Source organism: Macaca fascicularis, chromosome 17 (assembly GCF_037993035.2).
Source record: "Macaca fascicularis isolate 582-1 chromosome 17, T2T-MFA8v1.1".
In the NCBI taxonomy this organism is placed as follows: Eukaryota; Metazoa; Chordata; class Mammalia; order Primates; family Cercopithecidae; genus Macaca; species Macaca fascicularis.
This window is the reverse complement of record NC_088391.1, coordinates 21,328,721-21,350,515: the sequence shown is the minus strand read 5'-3', so window position 1 is coordinate 21,350,515 and position 21,795 is coordinate 21,328,721. Positions and strand designations below refer to the sequence as shown.

The 21,795-nt window shown below is 38.8% G+C and overlaps 1 protein-coding gene and 1 pseudogene across 8 annotated transcripts in view; one reads left to right on the top strand and one right to left on the bottom strand.

Annotated features, from left to right (window-relative positions):
* The window catches only part of DGKH (diacylglycerol kinase eta), a 197,152-nt gene that overhangs the window by 172,543 nt on the left and 2,814 nt on the right, over positions 1 to 21,795 (bottom strand). The window lies entirely within an intron of this gene.
* LOC102136016 (mitogen-activated protein kinase 6 pseudogene) lies at positions 2,057 to 4,584 on the top strand (annotated as a pseudogene).

Sequence of the window (21,795 nt, the reverse complement as noted above, 5' to 3'; positions counted from 1 at the left end):
CACCGTAAATTTGAAAAATCTTTAGTCAAACCATCAAAAGTCAAGGACCATCTGTACATCTGTACATATAGCTGTCTCCCCCACTATAAGAAAGGACTGCATTCTACTAATTTTTGATCTCCTGCACAAAATACACACTATTTTAATAAATGGCAAAGAAAAGAAAGAATTAATACACTGCATGCCCTGCTCTAAAATCTTGAGGGTATATCGAGCAGGACACTGCTCTAAAATTTCATTCCTCTTACCAAATAGATAGCAAAGAGAAGGATGAATATTATCATAAAAGCTAAAATATATAATTTCTCAAAACCAGAACTATTCCCTTTTTCATTCAACAAATATCATTTAAGGAATGACTATATAACAGGCAGTGATCTGGGCACAGGAGACAGGGCAAGGAATACAACAGACCAATATCCCTGCCCCCCATGGAGTTTATATTCTAATATTAGAAGATAGATTTAGAGAAAATGGTACTTTCTAGTGTATTCGATGGTGATCAGTGCTAAGGGGAGAAGTTAAGAAGGAAAAGAATTTGGGGCATGCCAGGTTGGGGGTGGGGACTGCGATGCTGGATAGCATCACCAGGGCAGGTCGCACTGAGAAGGTGACCTCTGAGGTGAGGGAGGGACTTTTATTAGTTGAAAATCCCTTTTTCTTTTGTTTAAAAACTCATTGGTTAAAAACACTACATTCTATGAGGCGTTATTTATAAACAGAACTCCACATACATCACCCTGTCTAGGCTTTCATAATGAGATTTCACAGTGTAGTAAATTTAGAAATGATCTAAAACAGAGCTAATGGGAAGCCACTGTCTCATGATAGTGGGCAGATCTGTATTTCTTTACAAGGTAAACATTTTTTTTGATCATCGCAATTCAAGTTTAGATGCTGATTTTATTTACTTACAGTGGAACATCATCTATATTCTTTTAACATCAATACAATAATTTACCCCTTTTAAGAACCAATTATGTTCCAACCACAGTTCTAAATACTCAAATTATCTCATGTAAATCATCACAACAACTCTATGAGGTAGGAACATTTATTGTCCAGATTTTAGAGATAAGGCTGGGTCACAGAGATTAAGTAACTTACCCGAAGTCACTTAGAGGGTAAACAGGACAACTGAGATTTAAGACCAGGCCTTTCTCAAAAAACAAAGTCCATGGTCTTAACTACAACACTGCATTGCCTCAAAGATAAGAGCAGTTATGTCATACAGCATTTCAATAAGCCTGCTTACTAACTGTTCAAATATAAACTTAATAAGAAAGTGACCTCGTAACAAAAGTTTTTTCTTCTAATTCAAACATTAAGCAATATGAACTCAGAAGCAAAATATAGCTCCTATTTTTAAAGACCATTTTGGGAATCTATTATATAAACACTAGTAGTGATGCCAGCGGTCATTATGATAGAGAAAGGGAAATAAAATATACTGATAAAAGTAAGCCACATCCTTCTGTCTCTAAGAATGTCTCTAGTCTCAGGGTTGTTCCTTTTAAATTAAACCAACACGGCCCTCTCTCACGGGTTGGTGTTACATGGCGGCGAATGCAGCAAAGCGAGGGCCTCAGAGGCACCACTGCCACCAGCACAGCCGGAGACCTGAGCTGACACTGGGGGCTGTCCTCAGGGCCTTTACCCTCTTGATGAGTCAGAGAAGTCCCGTTGTATCAGAGTAAGATGGACAGTAGCTTTGATTTTAATTGTGGTGAGCTGGAGCCACCTGATCATTAACAAAGGACATCTTCTGTTAACCAACAGCCGCCAGGGCTTCCTGTTGAAATATATAGCAACAAAAGAAGAAAAGAAGCAAAACACAAATAGTGCTTACCAGCACCTTAGAACGATGCTGCTCAGCACCAGTCTAACACTGAATGTATCTGCACCGTGAGGAGAATGTTCACAGAAACCTGTTGGGTGCATATTTATTCACATTTTTGTTAAATGTTAAATCGTTTAGCACAGTAATGAGTGCATAGTATGTCATTTCATTCTGTTTGAGTTTCTTGAGTGTTTTCTTTAAATGTCTGCAGAGTTGCTGCCCCTTTCTTGAACTATGAGTACTGCAATCTTTTAAATTCTCGACATGAGTAGAGCTTTTTGAGCTTTAAATCTACAGGGAACTCAACAGGCCTGTTTGGCATAAGCAATGAACATCAAGAAACCATCTTGCTATGGAAGCATAATGATTTTTCTTCTCCCTTTTCAAAAGATCTTTCCTTTTGATGCCAGTTTTCTTCCTTGTTTACGCAAGTTCAACAATTCCAAAGGAAAAGGCAATAGTAAGGGTTTCAAAATGGCAGAGAAATTTGCAAGTCTCATCAACATTCATGGTTTTGATCTGGATTCTAGGTATATGGACTTAAAACCATTGGGTTGTGGAGGCAATGACTTGGTTTTTTTCTGCTGTAGACAATGATTGTGACGAGAGTAGCCATCAAGAAAATTGTCCTTACCAATCCCCAGAGTGTCAAACATGCTCTATGTGAAATCGAAATTATTAGAAGACTTGACCATGATAACATTGTGAAAGTGTTTGAAATTTCTGGTCCCAGTGGGAGCCAATTAACAGATGATGTAGGTGGGCTCTCTTACGGAACTAAACAGTGTTTACATTGTTCAGGGGTACATGAAGACAGACTTGTCTAAAGTGCTGGAGCAGGGCCCTTTACTGGAAGAGCATGCCAGGTTTTTCATGTATCAGCTGCTACGGGGGCTCAAGTATATTCACTCTGCTAATGTACTGCACAGAGATCTCAAACCAGCTAATCTTTTCATTAATACTGAAGACTTGGTGCTGAAGACAGGTGACTTTGGTCTTGCATGGATCATGGATCCTCATTATTCCCATAAGGGTCATCTTTTGAAGGACTGGTTACTAAATGGTACAGATCTCCATGTCTTTTACTTTCTCCTAATAATTATACTAAAGCTATTGACATGTGGGCTGCAGGCTGCATCTCTGCTGAAATGCTGACAGGTAAAACCCTTTTTGCAGGTGCACATGAACTTGAACAGATACAGCTGACTTTAGAATCTATTCCTGTTGTACATGAGAAAGATCGTCAGGAGCTCCTCAGTGTAATTCCAGTTTACTTTAGAAATCACATGACTGAGCCACACAAACCTTTAACTCAGCCACTTCCAGGAATTAGTCGAGAAGCACTGAATTTCCTGGAACAAATTTTGACATTTAGCCCCATGGATCAGTTAACAGCAGAAGCAGCGCTCTCCCATCCTTACATGAGCATATATTCTTTTCCAATGGATAAGCCAATTTCGAGCCATCCTTTTCATATTGAAGATGAAGCTCATGATATTTCGCTTATGGATGAAACTCACAGTCACATTTATAACTGGGAAAGGTATCATGATTGTCAGTTTTCAGAGCATGATTGGCCTATACATAACAATTTTGATATTGAAGTACAGCTACATCCAAGAACTCTGTCTGATGTCACTGATGAAGAAGTACAAGTTGATCCCCGAAAATACCTGGATGGAGGTTGGGAAAGGTATCTGGGGGATCCTGCTTTTGATGCCAGTTACTCTACTGAGGCTTGTTGGCAGTACCCAGATCGTCGTGAAAACAAATATTGTGATCTGGAGTGTAGCCATACTTGTAATTACAAAACGAGGTCATGATCATATTTAGATAATTTAGTTTGGAGAGAGAGTGAAGTTAACCGTTACTATGAACCCAAGCTTATTACAGATCTTTCCAATTGGAAAGAACAAAGCAAAGAAAAATCTGATAAGAAAAGCAAATCAAAATGTGAAAGGAATGGATTGGTTATAACCCAGAGAGCACTAGAGGAAGCATCACAGCAACTGGCTGGAAAAGAAAGGGAAAAGAATCAGGGATTTGATTTTCATTCCTTTGTTGCAGGAACTATTTAATTTAGTTTCCAACATTAGCCTACTGATGTTGTTGATAAATTAAATGACTTGAATAGCTCAGTGTCCCAACTAGAATTGAAAAGTTTGATATCAAAGTCAATAAGCCAAGAAAAACAGCAAAAAGGAATGGCAAATCTGGCTCAATTAGAAACTTTGTACCCATCTTCTTGGGACAGACCATTTGTGAGTGATGGGAAGAACTGTTTTCTCATAAATCGGTTTTGTGAAGTAAGAAAGGATGAACAAGTGGAGAAGGAAAACACACTAGTTACTTAGACAAGTTCTTTAGCAGGAAAGAAGATCCTGAAATCTAGAAACTGAGTCGGCAGAGGATGGGAAGCTTGGGGAGAGAGAAATGAGGAAGGCTTTCTGAACAACAATGGGGAGTTCCTCTTTAACAAGCAGCTGGAGTCCATAGGATCCCGCAGTTTCACAGTCCAGTTGGGTCACCACTTAAGCCAATTAACACCTTCTGCTATGACATTTTCCCCTCAAATTCCTCATAAAACATACAGCAGCATTCTGAAACATCTGAACTAAAACACTCAGCAGACATTTACCTTTGTATTCTTATGAAATGTATTTTGTCTTTTTTTATTACTAGAGTTTAAGTCATTTTTTACTTGAATCAGATGGTGTCATTCAGTAAGGATTTTATCAGTACTTGGTTTTTAAAATCCAGGCTTTCTTTTTCTACATGTGAGATAGTTTTCATTTTAACTGACATGTCATTTGCACACAAAAATAATGAATGGAGCAAAATAATGCAATGCAGGAGGAGACAAAAGAAATGCACTAAGACAAGTAAAGAACCTCCTCTCATAGAACAATGATCTGTTTTACAGGAAGCAAATCTTGCCTGAAATTTACACAGTGAGACTGTACACAATTGCATGAAAATATCTATTTTTTTCTAAGACATTTTTCATTCATGAGTAGTTTCAAGTTTTTCATACTGTACACATTTCTTAAAACACATGATACCAGAAGCAACCGAAAATGAATGTGGAATCTGGTATACGTGTGTTATCTACCTCAAAGTAACAAAAATATGTGGCAAAACATATACCACCCATAGTGCTTCACAAAATGCACTTCTATTTAGCCAGCGTTTATTGTACTAAACTATTCTTAATAAGACTCATTCACTGTTTATAAAGGTTCTGGTATTCACTCTTTATAGTGAAGTGTTAATACACCACATCTTATTTATTTTAGTAAATCAGTATATTTTCTGTATTGACTTATAAAAATTAGTTTTAAAAATTTATTTGCAAACACTTTTTCCATTTGGCACTATGGTTTGTTGCCTACCTAGCTGAATCTATGTCAGTTTATCCTAAGGCTGTCCACATACTCATTTTAAGTAACTTTCTCACTGTGTATAGGAATTTGGATTTTGGAGGTGCTTTATCTAGCCACAAAGAAAAATTAATTAGTAATTACTTTATTATAAAATGCTCTAGAAGTCTTAATTGTGTTTAAAAAAAAAAAAAAAAAGACTGGGCCGGGCGCGGTGGCTGGCCGGGCGCGGTGGCTCAAGCCTGTAATCCCAGCACTTTGGGAGTCCGAGACGGGCGGATCACGAGGTCAGGAGATCAAGATCATCCTGGCTAACACGGTGAAACCCCACCTCTACTAAAAAATACAAAAAATTAGCCAGGCGAGGTGGCGGGCGCCTGTAGTCCCAGCTACTGGGGAGGCTGAGGCAGGAGAATGGCGTAAACCCAGGAGGCGGAGCTTGCAGTGAGCTGAGATCCGGCCACTGCACTCCAGCCTGGGTGACAGAGCGAGACTCCGTCTCAAAAAAAAAAAAAAAAAAAAGCCTGTTAGAATTGTGTGCATGGAAGTAATTAAGGTACATCATTACTATAGTTTAAAAGCTGTACATGATAAGACATTTTGTTTTTACTGAATGATCTATTCCCCATCGCAAGGCAAGCATAAATAAAATTAGATTAATGTAGCATGTGGCGTTGCAGTCTCTTAGAATTTGTTTCATCTATTTTATTTTATTGAATATTGTCTATATTTTCGGTTATTCTGTTTGAAGTAAAAGGACAAATAAAACATGGCCAGCAAAAAAAAATTAATTAATTAATCCAACTATAAAAGCAACAAAAATACTATTAATTGCTAGATCAGTTGTGGCAATAATTAATAATTAAAACTAAAGATTAAGAGGTAATATAAAATGTTGGCGTTAGCACACACAATGATATCTATTTGTCATTTCAAACTTTTATGATCTTTCTAGGATAAAAGACATTTTTCTATGACATGAACAAATTATCTCAAAGCCAGATATGTGCTTGGTGAGGACAGAAAAATGGCCTTCTTAAATGAAATGAGTAATTCTGTGTTCTATCTTCAAAATTCTTTTTTAAATGTGTTGAAAATTAAAGCATAAACTAGTATCTATTTTTACAGAAGAGATTTTTGGGTATACTATTCTGATTTGATACACTATTCTCATTTGACAGGTTCTAAACTGATGGATTTCAACTCAAATATTGGTTTTCCTTGAAAAGCACAGAAATTAATACTATTTTTCCTTTAAAACAGTTTAACGCACATTTGATTCTCATTACTTACAGCAGTTATGTTCAATAAAGTCACTACAACTCTGGATTAACAGATATTGAACCACTGACCCTATGGGAAATACTAGGTTTAGGTTCCTGCAAACCTCACAACATCTTTGTCAATTAATCAACATATAATTTCATTTTATGTGTGTTTCTGTTTAAAGAATATGTGTATACATATATATTAACAATATATATGATACATGTAACATCACATGTTATATGTTATATTCTTAATAAAACATATATATATACCTTCTTTAAACAGAATGTAAGTATACTTGATTCATTAACACTGAACTCAGGGCCAACAGCACTATAGCTCATGCCTGAAGGAAGCCTGTCTAACACACATATTTTTTTCAATAATGCACATCATAACATTTTACTTTTAGGAAAACCAGACAGCACTTCCGCACAGGGAGCCACTGTAAACAGTGAGATCATCAACAAAAAGTACAAACATGCAAAGCCATGTCATGAAAGGGCACTTGTTTATCGCATGAGAGCTGAAACAAGATAACAGGGCACAGCCAGGTTCATCCTTGGGTGGGAATGTGCACACTGGGCAACTCCAACTGTTCACATGTGAAAAATTACACACAAGTATTGATTTTGAAGTCACAAATAAATGTTAGTGAGTAGGCAAATTAGTAAATACTGAAACCATGAATAAGGAAGATCGACCCTATAAAATGTTAAGTACGTACATATCGTGTTTTTTGTTATGTGAAAATATGCTAAATGTGGTGCTGTGTTCAATAGTGTCAGCAAATTGCAGTAAAGATTGCCTAACACCTGAAAATGCGACCTTTCACCTCACAGTGACCTGTCAGAATTTCCCTCCGGTTCAACGCTGAATAATGTCCCATTATATGTGTGTGCCACATGTTGTTTATCCATTCATCCATCAATGAACACCTGGGTTGCTTCCACTTTTTGGCTCCTATGAATAACGCTGCTATGAACACGGTGTAGAACTGCTTCACAATTTCATTGTTTTCGGCCGGGCCGGGTGGCTCACACCTATAATCCCAGCACTTTGGGAGGCCAAGACAAGCAGATCACTTGAGCTCAGAAGTGACCAGCCTGGCCAACATGATGAAACCCCGTCTCCAGTAAAAATACAAGAAAATTAGCTGGGCATTGTGATACATGCCTGTAATCCCAGCTACTCAGAAGGCTGAGGCAGGAGAATTGCTTGAACCCGGGAGGGAGAGGTTGCAGTGAGCCAAGATCACACCAACGCACTCCAGCCTGGGTCACAGAAGGAGACTCTGTCTCGAAAACTAACAATAATTTTCATGTTTTCTATATCATATGATCACATTGTTTACGGCTAATTAAAGAGTACATCAAGCTCCCCAAGCTTTATCATCCTACAGATAAACGTGGGGTTACAATGATGACGATAATCCACACTTTACTACTGGCCATTCCCCTTACTTACCCAGATGGAACCCCAGCCTCCTTTCTCACCCAGATATTTCCTAGAGAATATCTAACATATGCTCACATTTGCCTCTCCCTTCAACTACCCCCACTCCACCACTGTACAGGAAAGTGAAGTTCCTGTGATTCACCTGTTCACTCCAGACCCTCAACTACTCCATAAACCCTGGGGCCTTAAGGCAATGCCATAAAGTGATTCTCTCCTCTCCCTTCATTATATCCACTCTCTTGTTCCACAGCAAAGGTGAATGAAGGAGTTGATCCAACAGGCTAGAGTGCTGCCTCTTTAAGAAGAGAAAGAGTAAGACCACAAATACTCAAACAGTAATAATTTAGAATTGTTGTGACATCCATGAACGATGATAAGGTAGAAGTGTTTATTACCAAGGGAAGGTTGAATTTCCTTCAACATTCTTCCCTTCCTACCGTGGAATCTTAACTAGATCTATGATAAAAAGCTCTGTCTACTTAGATGATACTCAGTCTACAAAAAGGTTTACAAACAGTTCTGGTTTCTGGCTTGTCCAAGGCAGAACAAGCGTGAGAATTCTTTCCCTGTGACTGGAAGATTTCACTAGCTCCTCATTCACTCACATCCTTCTGACATTCAGAGGTGCCCTATTGGAAAAAGTGCCCTTCACGTCAAGATTCCTGAATACATAGTTGGCATTTACTAGCACTTACTGGATGCCAGGCTGAAGGCTTTATCTCCTTAATCCTCAGAATATCCTTACGAGCATTTACATATGAGGAAAAGTAAGGTTTGAAGAGGTTATGTAGCTTGCCCAACAGGAACGCAAACTGGGACTCGTTTTCTTTAATGCATTTCAGGATTTCATTTGTATATTAAAAATAAAAAATTCCAAATCAGATTTCTTTCTTTAGGAAACTTTCTTTTCGTGTTCTAAGTAAAATGGTCTTTGTATTTTACTAAAAAGGGCCCTAGCTGTGCATACATGATCTAGAGATTTTCCCCAGCAAAACCTGTTATTAATGCATCTCTAAAGCATATTTAAAATCATTAAAATTATACAGTTTCTTTTAGTACTCTTTTCTTTCCTTTTTAAAATTTGAATGATTAAAGTTTAATTCTTGGACTTAACCTTTGCCAACAGTCTTCTCTTCCTTCCTACCTCAGCTGCTCCGTCCCATGGTTACTCCCTAGGACCTGACTCAAGCGCTCACTCTTCATCCAACATCATCTCCAGAGCTTGTCACTGTATCCACCCACGCTTTCCCTGGCACACACAGACAAACCGCAACAGCGGCTTGACCGTGTCTTCCACTTCACTTACTGCACCCAAGCAGCTGGACATGATCCCACACCAGATTGACAGTGCTTAGAGTCCTGGTCACCCGGCTAAGGTGTGCCCTAAATGCAACTTGATATTTACACTGTTGCATTTCTCTCGCCCATTCCCTTTCCCATGCCTCTGTTCAAGCATTTCATACCTTTCTTCTAGCCTCAGACCTCCATACCCTCTCCCCCATCTTGATTCTCAGCTGACGACCTAACTTCATATTCCACTGAGAAAATCAAAATAATCAGAAAATAATTTCTAGAAGTGCCAACCTCTGCCCCTACTGCATTTCATGGATAAACTGACTTGGTATGGATAAACTGACCTGCTCCGAGGGAAGCCCAGCTCCTCACGCCATCCTACCTCGTCTTGCATCTATAAGGGCAGTAATTCTCTCTTTTTTTGCATCATTTAATCTCTTCTCTCAAGTGGATTATTCTCCTCAGCCCACGGTGGTTTTTTGTTTTTGTTTTTGTTTTGAGACGGAGTTTTGCTCGTTTCCCAGGTTGGAGTGCAATGGTGCGATCTCAGGTCACCGCAACCTCCGCCTTCCGGGTTCAAGCGATTCTCCTGCCTCAGCCTCCCGACTAGCTGGGATTACATGTATGCGCCAACAAACCCAGCTAATTTTGTATTTTTAATAGAGACGGGGTTTCTTCATGTTGGTCAGGCTGGTCTCAAAATCCCGACCTCAGGTGATCCGCCCCCTCGGCTTCCCAAAGTGCTGGGATTACAGACCTGAGCCACTGCGCCCGGCCAGCCCACAGTCTTTCTCCTAAAACAGTCATTTCACTTTTTACAAAAAGCTCTAGCCTGACCCCAACATCCCTCTCCTACCACTGCTACATTTTTCCCTCCTCTCGTTAAAGAGTTTGTTTTAGATGCTGATTTTAAAGATCAGACTTGCTAATGTATCGTATTCTTTTAATATTAATATAACTAGCACCTATTAAGTGCTAATCATGTGCTAACCACTGTGCTAAATTGTCAAGGAAAATGTCACAGCGACCTCTCTACTGCTCCCCCGATGTCTGACTTTTTTCCTGCTACTCCCTTTCCCCTCGCTCCCTTCCCTTCAGCTGGAATGTGTCAGCTGTTCCGGAATGCTCATCCCTGGAACGTGTCAGGTGTGTCTCTTCCTCAAAACCTTTGCATTTGCTGTTCTTTCAGCTTGCTCTGCTCTTCTTCCAGATATCCTCATGGCACTCTCTTCGAGAAAAAAAAAAAAAAAAAAAAAAAAAAAAAAAAGGTCCAGATACATTGCCCTAGCAGGATTTTCAAGTGTTCCCAAGACCTTTTTCAAGGGTCCATGAAGTCAACACTATTTTCACAATAATCCTAAAACATACACAGCTTTTAATATTCTGCAACGCACTCATAAAGCTCTAAAGAACATTTTTTAAACCTGAATGTAGAACCATTTTATCAGTTTTTATGAGAGCCACCAAGAAATACCAGATTTTTCTTCCCATAATAGCTAAGAACATATCACTCCATCCCCTTGTATCAACTACACCTGAATAAATAAGTAAAAACAGCAGATAACCTGAGATTCTATACTTTGAAAGTATTTCAGCAGATGCCTGGTTTAACCCGAGAACTGTTTAAAGTACATGCCGTTTATTCAGTCTTCAAAAATAATTTGGATTTTATGCCTGGAGTTGGCCGTTAACTAAAACTGCCTTAATTAAATCTCCTACAGAACTACTGTCACACAAAGTTGAAGTCTGGATTATGTCCGGACCTCACAAGGGAGGACATCATAAGGACACCTCCCAAGTGGATGTAGGTGAGGGGAACACATTGCAGACCTCACTCCCACCCACATCAAAGACTGATAGAACATATTTCTTCGTTCTATCAAGAAAAGCTAGAAAAGCTTTTCCCCCTTAAAATCTAGAGTTAATTAACTTCTCCCTGGATAGACTATAAGCTCCGTAACAGCAGGGCTTTTATGTTCTTTCACCATCCCAGCACCTAGAATAGAACTCAATAAAAATTGGCTGAATGAATAGAAAGGTCGTTTACTATCAAGTTAGGAAAGACTAATTTAGACTTTATCCCACCAGTAATGGGCAATATCTAAGAGCTTATGCAAAATGTATTATGTATCATATTTCTCTTTTCTAAAGATAACTCTGGCACTGGAGTAGAGAATGGAGGAGAGAGGAAATACATGGCAAAAATCCAAATGACAGATAATAAAGGTTAAATGAAGTTAGAGTAAGCAGCAAATGGAAAGGGAGAAATGAATTCATGAGAGATTCATGCAGCAAAGGGACAGTATATCATAATGATATAGGAGTTAAGAAGGAATTACTTAGACAGATAGCAAAGGTATGGGAGTCCTTGGTAAGGCTTTTCTTTTTAATGAAAAGCAGCCCCAAATCATTTTCTAACAAAGAGCGGCCTACAAGCTGGGAGCCTGCATAGGTGAATGCCCACAGGAACTAAGGACTAGACATTTTCAAGATGGCAGTTCCATCTTCCCTTCTCTGCCAGCTACGTGTATTGTAAGGAGCAGACAAGATGGCGCAGATCAATGGGAAAGCCCAGTTGCATAAGAAGATTAGGGTGGGGCAACCAGCCTTCCACACGTGCTATGTAAACATCATACCTGACTGAACCAATCTGTGAGCCCTGTGTAAATCAGACACCACCTCCTCAAACTGGACTATAAAACTCAGTGCATTTGCCACCAGCCAGTCCTTTCTGCTCGGAGACCCCTTCCTCTATGGAGGAAGTCGGTTCTCCTTCCCTTCTATTCTACCTATTAAACCTCCACTCCTAAACTCCTCCTATGTGTCCATGTCCTAAGTTTTCCTGGAGTGTGACAACAAACCGCAGGGTATATACCCCAGACAACGTAGCCACTTCAATAACAGTTAAATCAGGCATCAAACAAGTCACTTGACATGTGTGACCTGGGGCATGTTACTTATCTAATCTTTGCTTTCCTTATTTCTAAAAAGGAGAGAATAATTGTACTTACTTACCTCATAGTTTTACTGTGATGATTAAATAAGATCTAAGATATACAGAATTGACCAAATGTGGTGACCGCTGACAACGAGTGAGGTCCTTGTGGGTGGGGACGTGTCTCTTTCATACACTTCTAAATCACCAGCACCTAACACTATGCCTGGCCATAGCAGGCACTAAATGGGTATGTGATGAAAGCAAATGAATTAATGATGGTGATTAGCAAGACAAAAAGTCAATCTCTTCTATACAAGTCAATTTATTCTATAGGACACAAAAGCTATGGAGCAAAATTTGGCTGGGAGCGGGTGGACTGCACAAATATGTTCAGTTTGAGAACATGGAGACTGAGATGGCTAGGGGACCCCCTACGGGAAGTGTCTGGTAGGCAAAGGAACTAGAGGCCCAGATCTCAGAAATACAGGCTAGAAAAAGACCAATAGAGCTGGTGGTCAAAGCCTAATCTAATTGATCAAATTAACTTAGAAAGGGGCAAACAGAATTAAGACTTCTAGGAAACAAAAACATTTGACAATAAAGGAATCAGGGATAGAGGCTAAGAGGCAGTGAAAAGATAGTAAGAAAGATAAGAGAACTTGGCCAGGCCCAGTGGTTCATGCCTGTAATCCCAGCACTTTGGGAGGCCAAGGTAGGTGGATCACCTGAGGTCAGGAGTTTGAGACCAGCCTGGCCAACACGGTGAAACCCCATCTCTACTAAAAATACAAAAATTAGCCAGGCGTGGTGGCATGCACCTGTAATCCCAACTGCTTGTAAGGCTGAAGCAGGAGAATCACTTAAACCTGGGAGGCAGAGGTTGCAGTGAGCCAAGATTGTGCCACTGTACTCCAGCCTGGGTGACAGAGTGAGACGATAGATAGATAGATAGATAGATAGATAGATAGATAGATAGATAAAGAGAACTTAAACTTTGAAGGCAAAAGAAGAGAAGATGTGAGATGTGGTCAACAGCATCCAAACTGGCAAGAAGCAGTTGACTAAAAACTAGAGACCACTTGATTTAAGCAATTAAAATTATTAAGGGCCTTTGCAAAAGAAGTTTCATGAAATAGCTGCAGTAGAATGAAGAGTAAATAGAAGCTGAAGAAGGGCAGATAAGAAGGCTCTTAGAAAGATATTTCAAGATTAAGTAGAATGGGCCATAGAAGTACCTAAAAGTCAACCTGGCCAATTATTTCCACTACCACCTCCAAGTGGTCATTCATTCTTGTTAAAATATTTTTTCAACAGACACTTGAAGGCCAGGTGCGGTGGCTCACACCTATAATCCTAGCACTTTGGGAGTCCCCTTCATGTCACAATCCAATGTGGCTAATGGGATTCAGGGAGGAGCACAAAGGGCTCTGCTCCATGAAGTCATTCAGGGATCCAGGCTCCTTCCACTGGATAATCTACGTCTACCTGGCAGGTGAGGGAAAACATAGGGTGTGGAGAGTCCCACAAACAGCTTGAGATGCCAAGTGACAGACATCACTCTCACCTGTATTTCACTGGCTAGTTACATATCTCCATCTATCTGCAAGGGGAAAAGGAAGTCTAATGGTGGGCCAACAAGAATAGAAAAACAGAGTTATCAGTGGGCAGAGCATTCTCTGTCCCCTTAAGTAACATGTCTGAGTCCATCTAATAGTGCATGAAAAGCTGAGAATCAAACCCAACACTATCTAACTTCTCCAGGAACCTTGCTATTCTATGCCTCTGGCTCACTCCATTTCACTGAACCCACCGGCAAATTTAACATTTCTCCAAATGAAAAGGATAACAGCTGGTTTATATTCAAGAGTTCAATATTACTGTGGAATTATATTGTGTATACAGTAAGTCCTCACTTAACAACATCAACAGGTTCTCAGAAACTGTGATGTTAAGTGAAATGATGTATAGTAGGTCCTAGAGTAATACTTTTTCATGCAACATCATTTCATTATAACATCAATGAGAAAGAAAATTGGGTTTGTTATACGTCATTTCACTTAAAAGTCAGTTTCCATGAATCTATCAACGATGTTGAGTGAGGACTTACTCTCTCTCTCTCTCTATATATATGTATATGTATATGTATATGTATATGTATATGTATATGTATATGTATGTATGTATTTTTTTCATCTATCTCTATTTTCTGACCTGCAGTTCCCCTTCACAAATCAATGGTTTTAACCTTCTGAGGGGAATACACATAGACATAAACTTTGGGGGGAGCCCTCTAAAACCCAACCAAACCAGGGATGCATGAACCCCAGGCTAAGAACTTTTCTCTATAGTACTTTACTTTGGACACTGTTAACTCACTTTCAACTTTCTACCCGGTTCCCCCCAACCCGCTTCAGCCCCACTGACCTCCCTCTTTGCAGCTGCTGTTCCTTCTACTTAGCCTGCTCTTCCCCCAGGGGTCCACATGCTCACTGCCTAAAAATCCCTTCCCACTCCACCTCCACTCACAGCCATGCTTTATTTCTCTCTATAGCACTTCTCACCTTCTCATATACTATGCATTTCATGTATTTACAAGTTCATAAATTCTCCTTGCATTAAAATGTGAGCTACACGACAGCAGAGGTTTTTGTATCCCTGGTACCTACAACAGTACTTGGAACACCATAGATATTTCTTTGAATGCATGAATTGAGGAGCAACAAAGGAGTAAACTGAGAAGGAGCACACAGGAAGATGCATGATATTGAAAATGTTCCCATTCTGAAGCTAGATTCACGGGTGGTCATTTTACCATTGAGATTCACAAACTACAGAGATATTATATATTCTTACAAATATCAAATATTATAATATCACTTGATTTTAAAGTACTATAAGAGTGTAGTTGAACAATACAACTCAAATCACCATGCTTGCTCAGATATAAACTCTTGCACTTTTTCTTACCTAAGTAAAATAGTGAGATGGAGAAAAGTAGGCCAAAAAAATCCTGTCATTTTCATTCCCTAGCTAGGTAAAAATAAATTTCACTCATATTTTTTCCTCAAATATGTTTTAATAGGCCATGTGGAAAATTACTTCACGTGATTCTTTTTAACACTATACCATGACCTTTCAAAAATGGCATCTTACCTTATAGAAGTGAAACTAAGAGTTTTCTTTGAAAACCTATTTGAAGAGTTAGGTACCTAGAAGCATTTTCTTTTAAAATAATCCTTTTAAAAGTACATTAAAAATGTCTCAATGATTTTTGTTAAGTTTATTTCAAATGAATATAAATTTCAGCTGGCATTTTTTATTTCAAAATTTACTTTTCAAATGTACAGTCATATATCTGTCCCTAAAAACACAGGCTCCAAATGCAAAAAGGCATGATGAAACCTAAAACATTGATAGAGATATGCTCACAGATTAAACAAATGAACAAAGGTGGGAACAGGAAGAAGGAGAAAATAAGGGAGAGGAAAAGAGGAATTTAAAGGAGAGAGAAAAGGGGGAAGGGAAGGAGAAGGAGAGAGAAACCAAGAGAAATAAGGAGCCCGCCTGCCTGCACACACACATGCTTGCATGCTGTAGATTAAAGTTCCACTGCCCAAGAAGCTATGGGGCTACTGAAAGCAAGGCACCTGGAACCCACCCATTTTAATCCACTGTGAAAGGGATATGGGTACAATCATCAGAAGGAACTGCTTTTGAGTTCCAGCTTTGTCCGTTACTCAGCAGATATTCAAACTCAGTCTCAGTATAATCATTTGTAAAATTTAAGTAACTGTACACAACCGTTTCATAAGATCATGTATAGAAAACTGCTCTGTAACCAAGAAAATGCTAAATAGAAAAGCATTTTTAAATTTCTGAATTAAATGCACCAAGCTTGTATTTAAAAAGATCTACTATACTAAATTACATTCTGGTGGTCTGAAAAAGCGCTGATACTCAAACGACACAGTGAGGAGGTCAGAGATTCCAGCTCTACACATGATAAAGTTAACCGTACTTCCTCATATAAAACAGAAGCCTAACAGTCTCCCAAATAGCCTCACAACAAAAAGCAGGAGGGAGAGAATTATTATCATATATGATCATTTGAGGAAAAAAAAAAGGAACTAGATAAAATACGAATGATGCACATTGACTCCTAATTTAAAACTACTATCACCAATAGTTGTTGATCATTTTAAAATCATTTAACCAACTCAGAAATACAAATGTTTCTTTATTTCTCTTCTTTTAGAGGCAAGGTCTTGCTCTGTCACCCAGGCTAGAGTGCAGTGGTTCCAAGTTGCTGGGACCACAGGTGCCACCAGAGCCAGCTAACTTCCTTATTTTTTTAATGTTTTATAGAGATGGGGTCTCCCTGTTTTGCTAAGGTTTGTCTCAGACTCTTGGCATTAAGCAGTCTTACCAGCTCAGCCTCCCAAATTGCTGGGATTACAGGCACGAGCCACGGTGCCCAGTTACAAATGTGTTTCCAGTGACTAAATAGTCATGGAGTAAAATACTCAATATCCAACAAAACCAAACAAGTTTGCCAAGGGAAACTGTAACCTACTAACATGTTATGGCCTTTTTCAAAGGTCTATTCTTAGATGTAAAACAAACTCTCTTTAATTAAAACCTCTGCTATTAAACACATTTCCTGAGTAAGTAAAGCCTAACAAATCCAGTATGAGTGAAAAACACCGTACCCTGGAAACAGAAAGGGGCCCCACATTCATTATAATGGTAGTTTCATATAACCTTTTGCCTCTGTACCACAATAGCAAACAAGCAAACTTAAACTAAATGAAAGAGTTCTAAATTTAGATACTTTAAAATAAGGCATCTTTAAGTTATATGTAAAGGTTTAGCAAATTATTTATTATGTCTCTTATCTTTAATAATGGGATATCATGTTTAACTTGTAATCAAAATGGAAAGAAAGCTGTTATACCATATATTACCGTACTGAGAGTCAGAATTTCCAGTCTATATTTAGTTCACATTAAAATGGAAGCAAAGACGCAAACCAAGCTAAAAATAAAATGTTCTACAAAGATGAGATTTTTTAAATGGACTGAAATCTAGCTTTATTTGGTCCCTTAAATGTGGATCAGATTTAACAGCACCTTAACTTTGCAATGCTTGGCAAACCTAACTATACTACCTTCCATTTTCTAACACAGGGGCCAGCAAACTACAGCCCACAGATTATATCCATGGGCCATACCTGCCGGCCGCCTGATTTTATACAGTCAATGAGCTAAGGTTTTCACATGTTCAAATTGATTTCTTAAAAAGAGGAATAATAATATTTCTTAGCACATGAAAATTATATGAAATTCAAATTTCAGTGTCCTTAAATAAAGTTTTGTTGGAGCACAGCAATACTTAAAGTATTGTCTATGGCTGTTTGATACTACAATGGCAAAGTAGAGTAATTTTTTTCTTTTTTTTACTAAGGTATAACTGATAAAAATTTTATATATTTCTGGTACATGGAGTGATTTTTCATGTATGTATACATTATGAAATGATTAAATCAAATTAATATATCCATCAGCTCACATACTTAAATTTTTTGTGGGTGAGAACATTTAAGATCTACTCTTGGCAATTTTCGAGTATACAATGCTTTATTATTAACTACAGTCACTTTGTTGTACAAAATAATTTCTTCTATTCTCCAGAATAAGAACTTATTCTCCAGAATAAGAACTTATTCTCCAGAATCATTCTGGAGTTCTCCAGTTCTCCCCAGCACCCTCTCCTTCTTAGTAACCTCCATTCTCTGAGCTAAATAACTTCAGCAGACAACTTATGGCCCACAGAATTTAAACTATTTACTATCTGGCCCTTTATGGGAAAAGTTAGCCAACTTCTGGCCTGGACGTGTGTTAATTGCTTGAGATATCTTTCTGCTCACCACCTATCAAAATGTAAAAGTTCCTACTTGCTTCTCATTTCATATTGAGTTTCAGAGCAATAAACCTGTCAGTATCACTTTACTCTCATTTCCTAATATTCTTCTGGCCATGTTTCTGTTTCCCATCTATTTGTTTTTTTTTTTTTTTTTTTTTGAGACGGAGTCTCGCTGTGTCTCCCAGGCTGGAGTGCAGTGGCGTGATCTCGGCTCACTGCAAGCTCCGCCTCCCGGGTTCACGCCATTCTCCCGCCTCAGCCTCCCAAGTAGCTGAGACTACAGGCGCCCGCCACCACGCCCGGCTAGTTTTTTGTATTTTTAGTAGAGACGGGGTTTCACTATGTTAGCCAGGATAGTCTCGATCTCCTGACCTCGTGATCCACCCGCCTTGGCCTCCCAAAGTGCTGGGATTACAGGCTTGAGCCACCGCGCCCGGCCTCCCATCTATTTGGATCATTATGATTCCCATGTTTCCACTCAGAACTCTAGCTAATAAATGATATTTCCTAATTTATTCTGCTTCTCTTTTAAATGTTGGCCATGAACCATCATGACCCCGTAATGGGCTGCCACCTACAATTTCAAAAACACAGAGCAAGTCTTCCCCAGTATACTTCACCTAGGGTTTGTGATGAAAGATAATGTTTAATGGCACAAATTAAAATTGTGTAAGGCAATGAAAAATGCAAATCAATATTTTCATATACTGCCTTACCATAAAAGAACAGGAGTTTATTTATACATCCTTCATATTAAATTGAAACCAAGATATCAATTGAAGAATGTGATAATTATCCTTACTGGGCTTAAAAATACATGTTTTTGGCAGGGCATGGTGGCTGACGCCTGTAATACCAACACTTTGGGAGGCCAAGGCAGGTGGATCACTAGGTCAAGAGATCGAGACCACCCTGGCCAATATGGTGAAACCCCGTCTCTACTAAAAATACAAAAAATTAGCTGGGCGTGGTGGCACGTGCCTGTAGTCCCAGCTACTCAGGAGGCTGAGGCAGGAGAATCGCTTGAACCCGGGAGGCGGAGGCTGCAGTGAGCTGAGATCGTGCCACTGCACTCCAGCCTGGCAACAGAGTGAGACTCTGTCTCAAAAAAAAAAAAAAAAAATATATACACACACACACACACACACACACATATATATATAATTAGTAGTAGCAGTAAGATTTGTTTTATTTCTTTTATTTTACTTTAAATTCTGGGTTACATGTACAGAACCTGCAGGTTTGTTACATAGATACACATGTGTCACGGTGGTTTGCTGCACCAAAAATATATCTTAATCCAGATAGAATACTGGTGTGTTTTTTGGTCTTGTTTTGGGTTTGTTTTTTTCTTTGAGATGGAGTCTCACTGTTGCCCAAGCTAGTCTTGAATTCCTGGGTTCAAGTGATTGTCCTACCTTGACCTCTGAAAGTGGTAGGATTACAGGCATGAGCCACTGCCCTCAGCCTAGATAAAATGTTGGTGCAAAATTCTGAATATCTTTTGTGTTTAGGTATGTTCTACCTAAATTTAGAGACTCATTTGTGGCCATTAGCTGTAAGAAGACATATGAATGTCAAAAAAATAAATAAATGAGAACACAATAAACCTCATCAGGAAGTATTTTTGACACATGCAGCTTAACCTTAGCTGAAATGACCCAAGGGCAGAAAAAGTCATTGAGATGGTTACCATTTGTTTATACTGTTTGGTTTATGATTGTTGAACAATCCTAGGCTGTAAGCCTGACCAAGTTTCTTCCAGTCATTCCCATAAAATGAAAGGTTGCAGTATTCGTGGGCCAACAAAAAGCACGCAAAGCTTCTTTCGCATTCATCCTCCAAACCCAATTTGTCTGAATCTATATTAGCATTTCAAAAATGTCTTATTCTCAGTAAATACCCGTGAAATTCTCTACAACAGTATGTCTGAATGCAAATCCAAAAACTCGAGAAGGTAAAGAGGAGGAAGAGATATGACAAGTGTTAGGACTCCATTTTGGCTTTCCTACATCAGTACCACTTTCATTTTTGTACATAGTGACTTTCTGTCTTTGGGAAATAAAGGCAGCCATAAAATCATTTAGTGTTTAGCACCTGAGTGACTAGATGAGACCACCTGAAATTCCACTTAGGTTATTCAGAGAAAGGAAAAAGTTCAAAACAGAGAAAGAGGAAAATAGTAGAGAGGACAGCACAGACATACAACGAAACCAGGAATAAATGGAAAATGAAAAGGGGAACAAAAAGTATACTGTATGGAGTTATGATGAGGGTGCTAAAATATACATGAGGATTTTATTAAGCCACACTGATTTCAAAAGCAATACCAGTTCCATTCTTTACTTAAAAAGTCATCAAATCCACCATGAAAAAGCTGAGATTAGTGCACTGTCCTAAAACAACCCATATTTACTTCTGCAAAGAACTGGTTAGTTAAATGATGACATATTAGGTTGAACCATATGAAGCATTCCATATTTGACCAGTTTTGACCTACTGACAAAGCAGGATAGATGAGCAAGAACTGCTTGTGCTGTCTTAAAAATGACCAGGGCTGAGCGCCGAGGCTCACACCTGTAATCCCAGCACTTTGGGAGGCAGAGGTGGGCGGATCACCTGAGGTCGGGAGTCCAGCCTGACCAACATGGAGAAACCCCGTCTTTACTAAAAATAAAAAATTAGCTGGGCGTGGTGGCGCATGCCTGTAATCCCAGCTACTCAGGAGGCTGAGGCAGGGGCAGGAAAATCACTTGAACCTGGGAGGCGGAGGTTGCAGTGAGCAGAGATCACACCATTGCACTCCAGCCTGGGCAACAAGAGTGAAATTCCATCTCAAAAAAAAAAAAAAAAAAAAGACTGGGCTTTGAGCTAATCTTAGGGCCTACCTCTTCTCCAGGTGCTCCCATCTTACACACCTGTGCGGGGACACAGAAAGTATTTGTCTTTTTCTAAAGATCCTTCCCTTAAATTATCATCTGAATCATAATTGAAGACTGGGAACCAACGTTAAATTTAGTAGTTCTCATTCTATAAATTCCCCCTATTGCTCTCACTTTCTTCCCCGAGAATCAGTATACGTGATAAAAGACATAAATGCTAAAGTCTGTGACATACATGAACAGTCCAATTGCAGGAGATGGGGTATGAGGTTGAAGTTCACTGGTCTCAGAAATCTTATACCCTGATCTCAGGTATTCATATATGAAAATGTTGATGAACTTACATGCTCTCTAACATATGAGAAAGTGTAAAATGCAGAATTTCTGACATTCAATACACTTTTGAAATTCAAGCAATATTTCATTTCATAATCAAAAATTATCTCTCATCATGGCAAAATGTATATGCTAAATGTTTTTATTAGAAAGATAGAAAATCACAAATAATGTGCTTTTTAAATTTACTTTTAGGCTCCATAAGCATATAATCTTAGCTATTACAATGAGCGCATGAAACCTATAAAATATAGTGGTACTCCCAACAAATTTGTTGTTTGACATGATTCAATTCAATTTAGAGTCATCTCTAAGTTTTCTTTCGAACAGTATAAATCTACTGGTTAATCCTGATATAAGTATGCATGGAATTTTGACCATTTCATATAAACATGTAACATACACGTTTGTTTGTTTGCTTGTTTATTTAAGAGACAGAATCTCATTTCATTGCCCAGGTTGGAGTGCAATGGCACG